We start from the raw sequence: 16795 nt of genomic DNA on the forward strand, positions 1-16795 counted from the left end.
AGTTATTATTAGAAAACATAATATATCTTTTAGAGAGATTGATGATTTCCATCATTTACATATATTTGGAGCCAGATACCTTATTTTTCTTATGATTTGAGTGAGAAATCTCAACCTTACAGATCTTACAAGTTCAAAGCACCTTATGTTAGCATTTGAAGTCTCCCCTGAGCAAATAATGGCAACCTAACAGAAAGATGAACCTGCACATCAGTGCAATATATTTTAACATACCACATTTTTAAACCTACCGATATTCTCCCTGGAAATTACCTGAGAGTATGCATGGAATTATGTTCCATGGAAACATATTAGGAAAGCCAGAAGTTTCTATCAGTGGAATATGATTCTCTGAACATCAATAACTCGACATAAGTTTGAAATCCTGCACATAGACACTGACTTTGGGATATAGACTTTCTTCTTAGAAGATGCACCTTGTGTTTCAAGTTATTAGATATGCTAAGATTGGACTATATTACTTTGCCTAACTGCTTCCTATTATATCAAAAAGCATTCTTTTTTTCAGGTGTATTTTTAATTGAAGTTACAATTAGAACTGAGTGGAAAATGTTGTTTAGAACCATATTCAGCTATCATGGTATTTTCTAGGTAAAATGAATCATTTAAATAAGTTTCTCCCACTGGTCATTGTTCAGTTTCAGTTTTACATTTCAAAATAAAGAAAAACATTTCAAAATAAAGAAAAATAAAGAAAACATTTCAAAATAAAGAAAAAACAATGAAATGTAAAAACAATACCTTGTCTTTTTAAAAAAAATTGACATATTTAACATGTTACATTTTGTAAGTTGGTATATAACATGCTACTTTGATACATTTGTATATTGTAACATGGTTGCCATTGAAGCAACATTTATCATATTATTTGACTGTAGTATAATATTACTCTATATATTTATTATTCTATAGTTTATTTACTACTTGTTACAAACAAAAGAAAGCTTCATGAATTTGCATGTCATCCTTGTTCAGGGACCATGCTAATCTGTATTCTAATTTTAGCATATGTGCTGCGCAAGTGAGCACTTGATATACTGCCTTGAGTTACTGCAAATAAGGTAAACTTACATTATTACAAACATCTGCTCTATGAGCATCTAAAATATTAGAAATCAAGGTAGTGGACTGTGATAACTGGTACAAAAATATAATTTAATAAGTGTTCTTTAATTCAGAAACATATTCAGATAAGAGAAAGCCATAAGAATTTCAGTAGAATGCACGGAGGATATTTTATTGAAAGAAAACTAGTAATGATGTGGTTTTTGCACTATATTATTTTTGTAAATACTCTGCCTACTACTTACATGGGTTAAGTAATATTTGCTACTCTTTGATGCTGGACTTGGTCATATAACTTGCTTTGAATAATTGGATGTTGGCAGATGTGACAAAAGCTGAGAGTTGCTCTCACATCTCTTTCACAACCATGAGAAAATCATGTCCATGTTGACTACTGAGCCCAGGAGAAAGATATAAACTTTGGGGGCAGAAATCATTATTCCTATCTTTTCCTAGCCTAAATCTATTCTGAATAAATGGCTGTGGTTTTAACACAATGACCTTTAAGAATTTTGCTGCCTTTATATGGCAATAGCTAACTGATTGCACTGAATTCAAGACACACTGAAACATTCATCTTTTTTACAATGTCTTGACACATTAGATTTCCTTAGCCTAGCATCCTCATACCTTTTTAAAGCTTATCTTTCATGGTCCTCTTCAAATGACACATTTCTCTGAAAGCATCAATTATTTATCAACTTATATCTGTTTCCCCGAGCACAGCTTTTGTGTTGTTTTACAACACTAATAAATCATACCTTGTGTTATATCTGTATTCTTCATATATCTACTTCTGGATTCTACCTCTGAAGAGTGGTTTGTATCACATTTATGTCACTATTCTTAGTTTTTAGAATCTGGATATTGGTTATTTTTAATATTTCATAAATATTTTTGCAATGAATAAATATATATTAAGCAATGTATTGGGGAGTCCTAATCAAAAATAGAAGCCTATTATTGCTCTATTAGAGGGGTAAGATGGGGAAATATGTCAATTATTATATGAGCAAATATAAGCATAAATTAAATACATTACAGAGCAGTCTTGGGCTCTTTGACTTACAGAGCTGAGAGCTCCTTAGCTGGTTTTGACTTGCCATCAACATCAAGTTTCTTTACTGTGATTAGAAAACCTCTGCTCTAAACCGCTGATATTGAGGAGATGTTTTCCTAAATTTCTTTAAAACTAGTAGAAAAGCATTTGCTTGATGTACAGATGCTTTTACACTGGTGAATAAAGCAATATGTTTGAGCTACATTATTAAAATACCTTTAAGTATTTCTCCTGCTACAACCTAGAAACCACAAGGAGTCTTGGTACATTCTAAATGTATCTAAATGGAGAATGGCATTTAGAATCCAACATTTGGGCTCTGGGTGTGCTCTGTACCACGTGGGTGCTATTGCTTCTAGGTCCTCTCAGTGTATAGTGTTAGGGAATATAAGTACATATACTAACCCATATAAATAAACATGTCTATATCTAATTATTTGTGTGTGGATATAAATATATATCCCCACAGTTGACCTTTCAGCACGTGGGTTGGGGGGCTAACCCTCAATGCAGTCAAAAATCCATGTATAGCTTACAGTTGGCCCTCTGTACTCAGCTCCTCCGTATCAGCAATTCCACATCCATGTATTCAACCAATGATAGATCATGTAGTACCATAATATTTACTGAAAGAAATCTGCATTTAAGTGGACCCATGCATTTCAAACTCATGTTGTTCAAGGGTCAACTGTATACACACAATGCATTTTATTAGTCATAAGTTCACCATATATATAAAATATATATACATATGTGTGTGTATATATATACATATATATGTGTGTGTATATATATATATATATAACTTTGTACTAGTTAAGTCGAATCCAAATCCAACATCACAGAGTTAAATGTAGCCTGCCTCCTTCCTTTATTTGTGAATTATTTCTCCAACAGTGAGAAACCTGGTTCTTATTTGCTACAATATACTTGTTTGATTAACTACAGTGTACTTACAAAGCAATTTAAGAATTGCTACCCATATTTCCATGCTTCTGCTTGAAACATATTTATTCAGTATTCAGTCAAGGTACTGTTTCCTGAAGTTACTTAAAATTGCTTTTTCTGTTGTACTGAACAGCATGGTAACAGTTAGGTTTATTATTGTTGGTATTTTATTTTTAGTTTTCCCACATCCAGGTTGATTTTAATTGTTCATTTATTTTGGGGGTATGTTAATGGCATGTGAAATATGGCTATGGTTCTAATACAAAAGATAATGAGAAATGTCACTTCCTCCTAATCTTGGCTATTATATTACCAATACCTGCTTTTTTCCATTCCATTCCTATCCACCTCTGATAAAAAAAACTAAACCCTTTAGTTTCTGGTTTATCCTTCCATCAATGCCAGAAAATACATTCTCAAAAAAAGATGCAGGCTTGTTGAAAACACAGGTGCCTAATTGAAGTAGCTATGACCAATTTGAGCAAAAAAAAAATATGATAGAAGTTGATTCTTACCCATAAAGCCAAAATAATAGTGGATCCGTAAATATAAAAATACCACTCTTAAAATAGGTATTAACCAAAAAAGAAAGACAATAGCTTTAGAGTGAAACAAAGAGGAGGGACGACATCACCAGTAATAACACACAACAGCAATATGAACCTTGTGAAGTGATGCTTTAAGAACTCAACATCAGCCCTGTGGTATTCTTGACAAAAATACAGAGTAATGAAGAAGTCTCACACTCAACCAAATTGACTGACATTCGTTACAGTAATTTATCAATATTCTTTGAAAGTGTCGAGGTCATGAAAGACAAGGAAAGTCTGAACTTACAGACTAAAAGAAACTAAAGAGAAATAATAACTAAATGCAATGTGGGATCCTGGATTTGATATTGGAGCAAAAGGAAAATGTTAGTGCAAAAACTGGTGAAATTTGAATAAAACTTTTAGTTTAGTTCATAGTATTGTACCAGTGTTCATTTTCTGGTTCTGACAATAACACTGTGGCTATGTCAAATGGAAGTATTAGAGAAAGGAGAAGGAAGGATATGTGAAAACTCTTTGTAGAATTTTTAAACTATTCTCCAAGTCTAAAGTTACTTCTAAAAACTCTTTAAAAAGATCTCTACTTTTCTTTAGATTCAAATATTTTATTAATAATTATCAAAACTGTGGGTAGCTTTAAATACCTTTCATGCCAAAATTTGGAGTGAATCCAGCTCTCTTGATTCCAAGTTCAATAATCTTTCCATTACTCCTTATTCTTCCAAATGTTCTTGGGATATTTTACTCAAAGTACAATTGATTTAGTAATGCATTAAACCTGAATTCTATTGTTAGGCATTATAAACTATGAAGCTCATTCTTAAAAAAGCTCATAGATCTCTATTCTTTACTACCGTTAAAATAATCCATAAACTCCTCCACTTAATTTTGTGGCTACTCAATTAGTTGCACTCTACAAAAGAGTGAGATATCCAAGATATATTTTTAATAAGGCAGTAGGCTGCTTTTTAATATATATCTTAGAATTGGAGAGCAGTGAAAAATCATTTAGAATATTTTTATATTCCTTTCCTATCCTAAGCTTGTCCTTAAAATTGGTAGTTTCAAATTATCTCTGTGGTTTTATAATACCCTTTCTGCTTCTTTGGGTGACATTAAAAAAATCTTTAATAAGATAATATTTATTTTTAAAAACACTATCAATAGAGAACAAATACTTATTAATGCATACAGTAAATATATTTCTCCCTGACCTCCAAAATCAGCATTTTCATTCTTTAAGCCATAGTTGAAATCATACCACCAGTTGCTAAATTATCAAGTAATACTATCAGGAATTATTGGATATTTTCATTTTGTGTTTTGATTTGGCTGCATTTTCCAGTGCTACATTTTTATGCGATTGGTAGATTGTTATTTAAATGACACCAGTGCCTGTTAAAACATGCAGAAAATTAAGCTCACGGAGTCACATGCTGAATTTTATAGATGGTGCTATAGTGATACTGTTATTAGTATTGATCTATTAAAGTTTATAGCAGCTAATGAAAATAATATTATATAAATGTATATAGAAATTAATCATTGGTTAAAATCATCATTTGGGGATTTATCAGTAAAATAAAGATTTTATTAAGTTAAAATTCTAGATTTGGAATTATCAGGCTAAATTTTCCAAATTTATAGCATTTCCTTGAATCTTGCAGTATAGCATCTGTAATGTCATTCTTTAAGTAATTGATTTTGCATGAGCTTCATTCCCATTTTGATTAGCTAATTGAGATTATAATTGGCATTTTAACGTAAAACTTAAAGTGAAGTTACTTCTAAGAAAGATCCTGGGTGGAAACACACAGAGACAAATCTATTTAAACAGCACATTATTTTGAGGATCCCACAGAATTGAACTCAATAGGAGCTGTTGATAATGCCATCCCTGGGGACATCCTTATTAGTCTGCCCACCAAGTGGACTGTGTGTGTGTTATGAACTCTGTGGGTTAGCAATAGCCACTAATTTAAAGTTGGTAGAAGAGTCACTCCAGATACTTAAAATGCAGTCACCTACACTTTTCTGGCATTTCACATAAAACTAAGCCAGTGTAAAGTTGGTGAAGTAGACTTGAGACACTCCAAGGTGATACATGAAGTTGTCTTGTGGTTTTGTAATGCCAAGTTTAAGTTGAATATGAATGTTTAGACTTTCAAGGATTTCCTCTTTTTGGCATGGTGGGAATGAGGGCCATAACATATCATCAAATGTTCACTGAGTGTTTATAATTCTTGGTCTCCAGATATAAGAAAGAAAAGAAGGATATTCCGTCTAAACTAAAATGTGCTTCAATAGGATAGTTTCCAAATGACTGATGTATGTGATGATGATAGGGTGATGAAGACGATGATAATAAACTATTTTAAATTTAAATACAAAAAGAAATAAAATAACAGAAGGGGCATATTTAGGTAGGGTGTGGTTGTCAGAGCTCAGAAAACAACCACTGAAAACTTGTGCCCTCATTCATGTCCTCAAATTTGTCTTCATTCTCTCTTTCTCTGGGTTAGGGAGTGTTTTATTGAAACCACTTCCATTAACTTCAAATGTAGACTAAAGAGAGATGTAACCCAAGTTAAGCTTCCTTTCAATCTTTTCCTATATGTACTATTGATAACAGAATTTCTAAAGTAGTCACATGGAATTTGGAGTTTAAAGTGTTTCGGGGACCAATCCCAAGTTTGCTCATTATTTTTACTCTCTTAGCCATTACACTGTGAATCTTGGAAATCATAAGTAAACCTAAGTTTTTCAAGTTACTGTATTACTTGGAAACCTATACATTAAATTTCCCCATCCTCCACCAGGGAAAGTTACTATAATATATTACATCTCATAAGATATACATCTCATAGGATTTTCTAGTACAATTTACATAAAACCCACATGCTTCTGGATCAGAAACAGTTAACGAAAATCTAACAACAGTGCCATTAGAAGAGGCATAAGGCAGAAGCTCATTCACAGATTGATTTACAAGATGAAAACACTGCTAGAATCACATAAACTTTTTGTTCTATATTGTATAGTTGTAGAAATAAGATTAGTTACTGGTGAATTGTGACATGTCTCTTTACCATCCCCCAAACAGGATAAGCATATTTTGAAGTATTAAAGTTCAAGTGAACTTTAATACTTTGGTGTTGATTTTACCTCCAAGTCTATGGTAGTCTTCATTCTTAAGCCATAGTATTTTTAAAAGTATGAAAAAAAATAGCATCGTCAAAAACTGGTTTTGCTTTAGCTTGGTATTATTAGAAATATAATTCAGTTTGTGTAGATTCTTGTGTTCTTCCTATAGTGAGTCTGGTCACTAACAATATTTAACCTATAAATTTTAAAGTATCACATTTTTATGGGCAGTTCTGCTGATGTTTTTTCTTTTTAATTTTTATATAATTTTTAAAGTTTACTTTTCATTTGCAGTTATTACAAAATATTGGTTATATTCCCCATGTTGTACAATATATCCTTGTGCCTATCTTACACCCAATAGTTTGTGCTCCCACTCCCCCCCGTCCCCATTGGTAGCCACTAGTTTGCTCTCTACATCTGTGAGTCTGCTTCTTTATTGTCATATTTAGTTTGTTGTATTTTTTAGATTCCACATATAAGTGACATACAGTGTTTGTCTTTCTCTGTCTGACTTATTTCACTTAGCATAACTCCCTCCAAGTCCATCCATGTTGCTGCAAATGGCAAAATTTCAATCTTTTTTATGGCTGAGTAGTATTCCATTGTATGTATATGTGTGTGTGTGTGTGTGTGTGTGTGTGTGTACATCTTCTTTATCCATTCATCTATTGATGAGCACTTAGGTTGCTTTCATATCTTGGCAATTGCAAATAATGCTGCTATGAACATTGGGGTACATGTCTCTTTTCAAATTAGTGTGTTTGTTTTTTTCAGATGTATACCCTGGAGTGGAATTGCTGGGTCATATAGTCTTTCTATTTTTAGTGTTTTGAGAAACCTCCATACTGTTTTCCACAGTGGCTACACCAGTTTACATTCCCACCAACACTGTACAAGGGTTCCCTTTTCTCCACATCCTCACCAACGTGTGTTATTTGTGTTCTTTTTGATGATGGCCATTCTGACAGGTATGAGGTGATATCTCATTATGGTTTTGATTTGCGTTTCCCTAATGATTAGTGGTGCTGAGCATCTTCTCACGAGCCTGTTGGCCTCTGCGTTTCCTCTTTGGAAAGATACCTATTCAGTTCTTCTCATTTTTTTTTTTTAATAAATTTATTTATTTATTCTTGGCTGTATTGGGTCTTCATTGCTGTGCATGGGCTTTCTCTAGTTGTGGCAAGTGGGGGCTACTCTACATTGTGGTGTGTGGGCTTCTCACTGCAGTGGCTTCTCTTGTGGAGCACAGGCTCTAGGCATGCGGGCTTCAGTAGTTGTGGCTCGCGGGCTCTAGATCATAGGCTCAGTAGTTGTGGCACATGGGCTTAGTTGTTCCACGGCATGTGGGATCTTCCTGGACCAGGGATCAAACTCGTGTCCCCTGCACGGGCAGGAGGATTCTTAACCACTGCGCCACCAGGGAAGTCCTTCTTCTGCTCATTTTTAAATTGGGTTTTTTTGTTTGTTTTATTTCTTTTTATATTAAGAGACAGTTCCTACATTCTTTTCACACTGTAGTTTTGACATGTTTATTAGAAAACTGATTTTCCCTGATTAGGAATAATGGTAAATATGGCCTAATTATATTTCACATTACTTTGCAAAAATTGTACTAATTTAAAATAATTTGTAATGGACTAGCACATAGAAAAATGCCTAACACCACATAGTAGAGTTGGTGCTTGGGGTGCAGGTTCTGGAAAGGTTGGTTTGCATATGAAAGTCACAATCACAGGCAAGTCTTTTGATCTAAGAAGTAGCTGATCCTGCAAGAGGCATTTCCTCCAGTGTCAGCTAGGCCCCAGATGTCAGAGCATGAAAATTACAGAAAATAAAAACATATGCTTAATATATACCTTTCACAATTCTTTTAAAAATCTACAAATTTTTATTCATTATTTTGATCCATTACAACATTATATATCAATTCAAATACTTGAGTGGTGTTAGGCAAGCTTTTCCTTTCATAAATCTTGTTAACTTCTTCCTATGAGATTATCCCAGTTTAAGGATTCAGTGAACCTGCCTTTTATTGATTCCATCTGGCTGCCAAGCATAGGCTTTCACATCTGTTTATGGCTCCCTGGGTACTTTCAGGACCCTACACAGTGACAAGTATGGCACTGTGGAAAAATCACCTAATTATAAGTTAGGAATTGCAAATTGTATATTTTGAATAAGGTAAGGTTTTTACTTTTGGATTGCTTTACATATAGTGGATGTCAGCTTATTTTAATGTTTTTTTCAAATTCAGCTGGGTTTTTTTTTAGTGCTTGGTTAGTTTGCATATCTTAAATTATGTTTGAGTTTTAGAATCTTTTCAAACAAACGTTTAACAATTTTGCTCTCTGTCAAGTTGTTTGTTTCCTGTTTTTCTTTTTTTATATAAAACCGTTGTTATTTGAGGAAACAAGTACCTCATTTAATACATGTTTTGCAAATACTTCCCTAGTTTACTAGATTTCTTTTTTATCAGTATCTTTATTAAAATTTTTATAAAATAATTTTTATAAATAATTTTATAAAATTTTATAGAATCTCATTTGTCAGCTTTTTACTTTATGATCTTCTGGTTTTAGGTCAAGCATAGAAAGGTCTTCTGTACTTCAAATTTATAAAATTATTTAACAAGACTTTCTTCTAATAGTTTATACTTCCCTATCATATTTTCACTATAGATTTTTTAGCCATTTAGAATTTATGTTGGTATTAAAATGTCCTCTTAATCATGTAGTAAAACCCAGTACATATTTGGGACTGTTTACAGACTCCATTTTTTCTCTAGTGACAAACTTATTTTTTGTCAATAATAATAAATATTTTAGTAGCTGGCAGGTCTTTTATTACTCTATTATTTGCCTTTATTCTGACCATGTCCTGATTCTTTTTACATTCCTAATTTTCAGACAACTTTAGAATAGTTTTGTCAGTTTCCAAGAAAAAAGTAAAAGGTTATTTTAGTTGGTATTAAGTCCAAAATATTGGTATTTTTTGGGAGAATTGATGCTTTTAAATATTTAGTATTTTAACCCATAAACATTGCTTATATATTGTTTTTCAAAGGATGGGAAGTGATAAGATGCCCCCCCATCTTCTGATATTTACATTCTTTTGTAATTCCCTCTCCTTTAGTATGGGTGGGACCTACAGCTTTCTTCTAACCAAGAGAATATTTCACAGGTGATGGAATAGCATTTCCATGATTATGCTTCATAAGGTTGTAATTTCTACCATGTTAGAAGACCCTCTCCCTTGCCTTCTTTGATAAAACAAATTGATATGTGCAATACTCTATGTAAAGGCCCATATAGCAATGAACTGAATGTGACCTCTATTGGATAGCCAGAGAAAAACTGAAGCTTTTAGTCCAAAAGTCCAAAGGAAATAAATTCTGCCAATACCAAGTGATCTTCAAAAAGATCCTTCCTCAGTCAGGCCTTGAGATGAGATTGTAACCCAAAGAGAAACCTCATTTACATGCAGTATACAGGTATGTACACACTGAATTTAATAAGCTAGTACTTTCAGTTTTTTGCATGGACTTTTTTCAGTTAAATTAATTGGCAATTTTCATCTTCATTCCATCTTTCACGAATTTGGTACTAATGCTAGATCAACTAATTTACAAAATAAATGACAAAGTATTTTTTTCTAATCTTAAAAAATTACACTGTATATTATTTTGTTCATTACAACTTGAAAAAATCATGTAACTTCCTCATAGAAACCCTATTAGAAGCAAATTTTTTTTTTTTTTTTTTTTTCTTTAAGCGGGCCTCTCACTGTTGTGGCCTCTCCCGTTGCGGAGCACAGGCTCTGGACGCACAGGCTCAGCGGCCATGGCTCACGGGCCCAGCCGCTCCGTGGTATGTGGGATCTTCCTGGACCGGGCACGAACCCGTGTCCCCTGCATCGGCAGGCGGACTCTCAACCACTGCGCCACCAGGGAAGCCCTAGAAGCAAATTTGATAAGCTGTGTAAACCTCTTTAATCAGAGCTTGAAATGTTTGACATTCAGTAAATGTTAATTAGTTTTATTAATGGTACTCTTGACAGTTTTACCAGTTTCTTCCAAGATATTTAACTGTTTAGGTTTCCTGTCACATAAGGACGTTTTAAAAATTGTACTTTATGTTATATCTAATGCTTCAAATTATTTGCATGAGTTTTACAGAACACTCATTGGCCCTTTCAATTTACTTTGCATATGTCGTGATTTTTCTTATTCTTATTTCACTGCATTGTGTGGCTTCTCCATGTCTTATTTTTTTTTTAGAATATATTCTTTTTAGATAGGATTATTTCTTGTATATTTTTATTATTCTACTCATTCTCCATTAAAAAAATTTTTTTGATTAGGTCCGATTTACTTGTATCTTTTTTTCTTTGATGGTCAGTGCTTTTTTAAAAAAATTAATTTATTGTTTGGTTGCACTGAGTGTTAGTTGCGGCACACGGGACCTTCATTGAGGCATGCGGGATATTTCGTTTTGGTGCGTGGGCTCTTCGTTGCAGTGTCCAGGCTTCTTGCTAGCTGTGGTGTGCAGGTTTTCTCTCTCTAGTTGTGGCATGTAGGCTCCAGGGTGCATGGGCTCTTTAGTTTGAGGCACGTGGGCTCTCTCGTTGAGGCGCGCGAGCTCAATAGTTGTGGCCCACGGGCTTAATTGCCTTGCAGCATGTGGGATCTTCGTTCCCCAACCAGGGATCGAACCCGTGTTCCCTGCATTGGATGGCAAATTCTTTTTCACTGGACCACCAGGGAAGTCCCCAGTCTCCATTTCTTAATCCACTATTTTTTCTTTAATATTATGTCTCAATTCTTAAAGTAGATGAGTAATTCAATTTTATTCTCTCATGTAGCCTTGAAACAGGTTAAAAGTGACTTTATTTTCTTTAGGAAAAAATTTAAATATCTGTAAATTTAGCTATGTAATCTTTATATTAAAACATTTTTCTAGATATTTAGCAATTTTGGTGGTAATTTCCATTTTTGGCACCAACATTATTTTTGACTTTTTAATAGTTTTTGTATTTTTGTTTTGATATTCTTTTTATGCTTTTATAGTTGTACTACATTTATTTATATTGTTCAAAGTACATGGCCTATGTTATTTGATAATTTTTGAAATTGAGATTTCCTTTGCAGAATAATATATAGACAACATTTAAAAATGTTTAATGAGGATTTGATAGGGAGTTTTGTATTTCAGGGCATAGAATTCAATATATATTTTTAAACCTACATTATTGGTTAAATATCATTTAATTCTTCAATATCCTTTCTTACTTTAAGGTATATATTCTCTAACATAATACAGGCAAGTAAGTTTTTTTATTTCCATTGTGTTTCTTCAGAATTTGTTTTTATATTTCCTATATTTTATAACAGTAATTTAGTTTTTAAGTGTTCATGGCATTTCAGTCCTCAATGTGGATTTTATTTTTTTTTATCATTTTATAATATCCTCTTTTGGTTTCATTTAATGAATCATATACAAACTTTGATGTTAATATCTTAAACTAGATTTGTTTTATTTTCTAATGATTGTCCAGCAATTTTTAACCATCTTCTACTGGCCTTGGTATAGTTTTAGTCCTGAGTCAAAATATAGAGTGATGTGTATTTAAATAATTAAGTACACAGACCCTATAACCATTGAGGCCAACAAGTTCTGAAACTATCCTCTCAGTGTTCCAAGCAAGGCAGTTCTTATGGTAATTACATTAAAGAGACAAACAATCATGAGTCTCCCTGTGGTATTATTCTATACGTGCAAGAACTTATGGGAATGGGAAGCATATTATAGTAGTGAGATCAGCATTATTTTAAGCACTAAAGTGCAACTTACTGAGGCTAAATAACCCAAGTAATGGCATTCACAGAACATCCCTGTGTTTGAGGTTAGCAAATGTTATCAGTATCTTTGGCTAGATCACTTATTCTGTAGAATCAGAAATAGAAATGTATTACCGAAAAGAATATCTCAGAAGATAGAAGTTAATTCAATTTTAAGCACTATAGACCTTGCATAATATTTTATTAGACTTCTGATTTTTGATGTAATCGAATACAAGAGACCCTAATCAAAGTAGTTGTTTCCTAAAAATATTAAAGACTGTAAATAGACTTTTCTTTTCCTCTCTCTCTACCATTTATTCAAATTCTGTAGCAGCATAATGTTGCTTAGGTCATAGATGAACCTGAGGTAAAAACTGCTTTTATGATCAACAACTCATGGTGATTTAGTCTCTGCTATACTCATAGATCCATGAATGTAGTAACCACACCTAAAGTAATTCTCTTCCCTGTATTCTCACTGTCAATCCTATGCTTGGTACATGATGTCTCCTGCTGTTGCTTAATAAGTATATTTCACCTTGACAATAAATATGAGTGAATGAAGTTGACTACTAAACTTTATCATCTTATCAAAGTCATATTAAAATACATATTTTTAAGTTTTTCTCAATTATCCTAGAGATAAGAGTATTAATAAAAAATGGATTATATGCATAGAAAGTTTAAAATTTTGTGCAAGTTAACAACAGTTCTTTCAGGGAAATTATTGGTCAGTGTTTATCCACATATTGGGAAAAACTAATAACATTACAGTCAGTTATAAAGACGGTTTAGATCATATTTGTTGAAGGTTGAACCAGTCAAGTAAGTCTACAAGGAGTCAACAAGATCTGACTCTTCCATGAATAAGATATTGAGATTAAACAACTAGAGAAGGGCAGAAGAGAACATTTGTTGAAAGTGTGTTATGAATGGGTAACAGGGAAACAGTGATATAATCACTATCCATAGACTTTAAGATCACTTCTTTTACTCACATGTTTTAAACAAACAAGTAAAGAAATGTTTTAATGAGGATAAAGCAAAGGTATATATCTCTACCAAATCATGTAACTCAGATGTGCCTGGTATTGTCCTTGTTTATACTTTTGCCTCAATTCTTTAGTTCAACCTAAAATTGATAAACTCTCTTAGAATAACAGTCTTAACTTTGATAAACATTGGCAAAATTAACTGATTTTATTTTAGTAAGAGTAATAGCAAAATTGGCTATTTCACCACACGCACAATACTCCCCCTATTTATGTTTCTAAATATCCTAATCTTTGGATTCATTAGATATGAACACTGATTTTATTTTTGTATTATATAATGTACTAGATTCTTTTTATTTATTTTTTAAAAAATTTTTAATGTTTATTTATTTTGGCCGAGCTGGGTCTTAGTTGTGGCACACAGGATCTTTAACTGTGGTATGTGGGATCTTTTAGTTGCAGCACGAAGACTTCTTAGTTGCGGCATGTGGACTTCTTAGTTGTGGCATTCATATAGGATCTAGTTCCCAACCAGGTATTGAACCTGGGCCCCCTGCATTGGGAGCACAGAGTTTTACCCACTGACCACCAGGGAAGTCCCTGTACTAGATTCTTTGTATACATTTACGATTGTGTCCCTGAAATAAATTACCAAATGTGAAATACATATTCAAAGTGAAAAAAACGTAAATAAATTACAGATATATACATATATAAGAATTGTCTTTTATCAATTTATAAAGCAAAACCAGTAAATAACTCTTTTTGCCCCACCATTGCCGACAGTATATTCAAGTATTTTACAATTTTGTATAATACTGCAGGTAAAAATTTTAATGACCTACATTAAGTTAAAATACACATAGAAAGAAACCTATACAATTGTAAATAGCAAGTTCATATTTTGTAAGAGTCCTCCTTCAAAAGACAAAAACTTGAAAGAAAAAATTTTTTGAAAAGCACTGAAATTATAATAGCAGTGAGGGATTACTGAATCCTAGAGGATGACAGGAATCCAGATCGTGAACCTGGGATCACAGCCATTTTGCCCTGTTGGTGTCCGTATGTCAATCAAAAAGAGCCTGGAAATGTCCAAAGGAGAAATATAGTGTAAAAATTATTACAGAGGTAAACCTGGCTGGCCTTGAGGATTTATTAAATATATAATACATGAAAACAATAGATTAAGTACCTGCTTTCATGCAGTTTGAAATCTGAAATAAGAAATGCATTATAACTACTTGAAATAACATGTGATAGGGAATACTATGATATAAACATCAAATTAGAGTTCTGGAGGAAATAACATAGCTATAGATAAATATGGTTTCCCTTTTTATATGAGCCATGTGGAAAGTGTTCAGACATCCAGAGATCCTTGAATGTGAATTGCATCAACAGCAATATAATGAATGGTCTTCTAAAATGTTTTATTTTAAAATTGTGTGACCCTTTACAGTTGCAGGCATAAGAAGTCTTACTAGAAGGTATTATTTATTACTATTGTTATTATTATTATCATCATTATTATTGAATCCTATGTAATTATGATGTATTACTCAGGAATAAAACCATAGAAAATTGACAGTTTAGACAAATAAGGTTGTGTATTCATATGGTGAAATTGAGCATTTTAATATCACAGCCAATGGGCAAGTCGATATCTTGTATTTTGAACCTAGATTTTTTTTTCATTTTCACTCCTTTGAGGAAACTAAACCACCAAGTCATTTAAAAATGTATTACAAGCCTAAAGTAATGTATTATTCTTTTGACAGACTGAATGTCTTCTTACTGCTAATGTACTCATTTGTTTTTACATTACAGTTGGAATTGAGTGATTCACAGTATCCACTACTTTAGACTCTTCCATCAAACCATGGTTATAAAAATAATGAACTGAAAGGGACTCTTTTTATTAGCAGGAAGTTAAAAAAAATTAAGTTCAATGAAACTCTGAATTCTTAGACCCTAATAAGAAACATTTTTATTTGTTCTTTAAGTTAACAGAATTACTTGAATGATATGGAAAATGAAAGACAATCAAACACACTCCTGGATCTAAATCAGTGATATTGTGAGCACGGTATTACTGAGCAACTATCATGGCATTTATTGCTAAATAGAAATATTTATGGCTCTAAATTCTTCTAATCCATCCTAGTAGATTTATCTGTTTGTCTCTTCCACTATCCAAAGAACAAATTGAGGATAAAGCCTAGGTCATTCACTCAGTATTACTAATAACAATAATCATAACAATACTTATAAACATATGCTATGTTGTGTGAATATCTTCAGGCGCTTCACAACAGTGGCTTACTTAATGTTCATAACAATCACGTGAGGTAGGATCTCTTATGAAACTCACTTCAATTCCGGTATCTGGATTTAAAGTCCATGCTTTTAACCACAATATTATGCAATACCCACTAGTACATTATTGTCAGTTAACGGCTTTCTCTTTTAAATAACTTATGAAAAAATATTTTTTATCAATCACTGACTGTATTAATATAGAAATATAAAAAAATACAAACACTCTTTTCTCCAGGGTCTCAAAATTTAGAATTAGGACTCTATATGCATACATATTTGAGTATGTTCATAACTTTTTTGTGTTGTATTTTTTCTCCTTTTCTGTTTTCTGACCTAAATTTTGTGTTGATTTCTTTTTCTGTGTGCAGTAAATAGTCTTAGAACTATGCTAACTAATTATAAGAATCTTCTGAGGTTTTTTCCCCTATGGAGAGAAATTTCTTTTTTCTTTTTTTTTTAAAAGATATTGGGGGTAGGGGTTTATTAATTAATTTATTTATTTTTGGCTGTGTTGGGTCTTCGTTTCTGTGCGAGGGCTTTCTTTAGTTGTGGCAAGCGGGGGCCACTCTTCATCGCGGTGCGTGGGCCTCTCACTATGGCGGCCTCTCTTGTTACAGAGCACAGGCTCCAGACGCGCAGGCTCAGTAGTGGTGGCTCACGGGCCTAGTTGCTCCGTGGCATATGGGATCCTCCCAGATCAGGGCTTGAACCCGTGTCCCCTGCATTAGCAGGCAGATTCTCAACCACTGCGCCACCAGGGAAGCCTGAGAGAAATTTATTTTATTCAAAGAGGCCTCAGTGGAGCTATAAGGCTACAGCAATACTATTTAAGCATAAGATTCCTCTTCAA

General features: G+C 33.0%; 1 pseudogene; it reads right to left on the bottom strand.

Moving 5' to 3' along the window:
• Positions 1-951: 951 nt before the first annotated feature.
• On the bottom strand, positions 952-1050 carry LOC117199703 (uncharacterized; annotated as a pseudogene).
• Between the last annotated feature and the right edge of the window lie 15745 nt (positions 1051-16795).

This window comes from Orcinus orca, chromosome 17 (genome assembly GCF_937001465.1).
Source record: "Orcinus orca chromosome 17, mOrcOrc1.1, whole genome shotgun sequence".
Classification (NCBI taxonomy): domain Eukaryota; kingdom Metazoa; phylum Chordata; class Mammalia; order Artiodactyla; family Delphinidae; genus Orcinus; species Orcinus orca.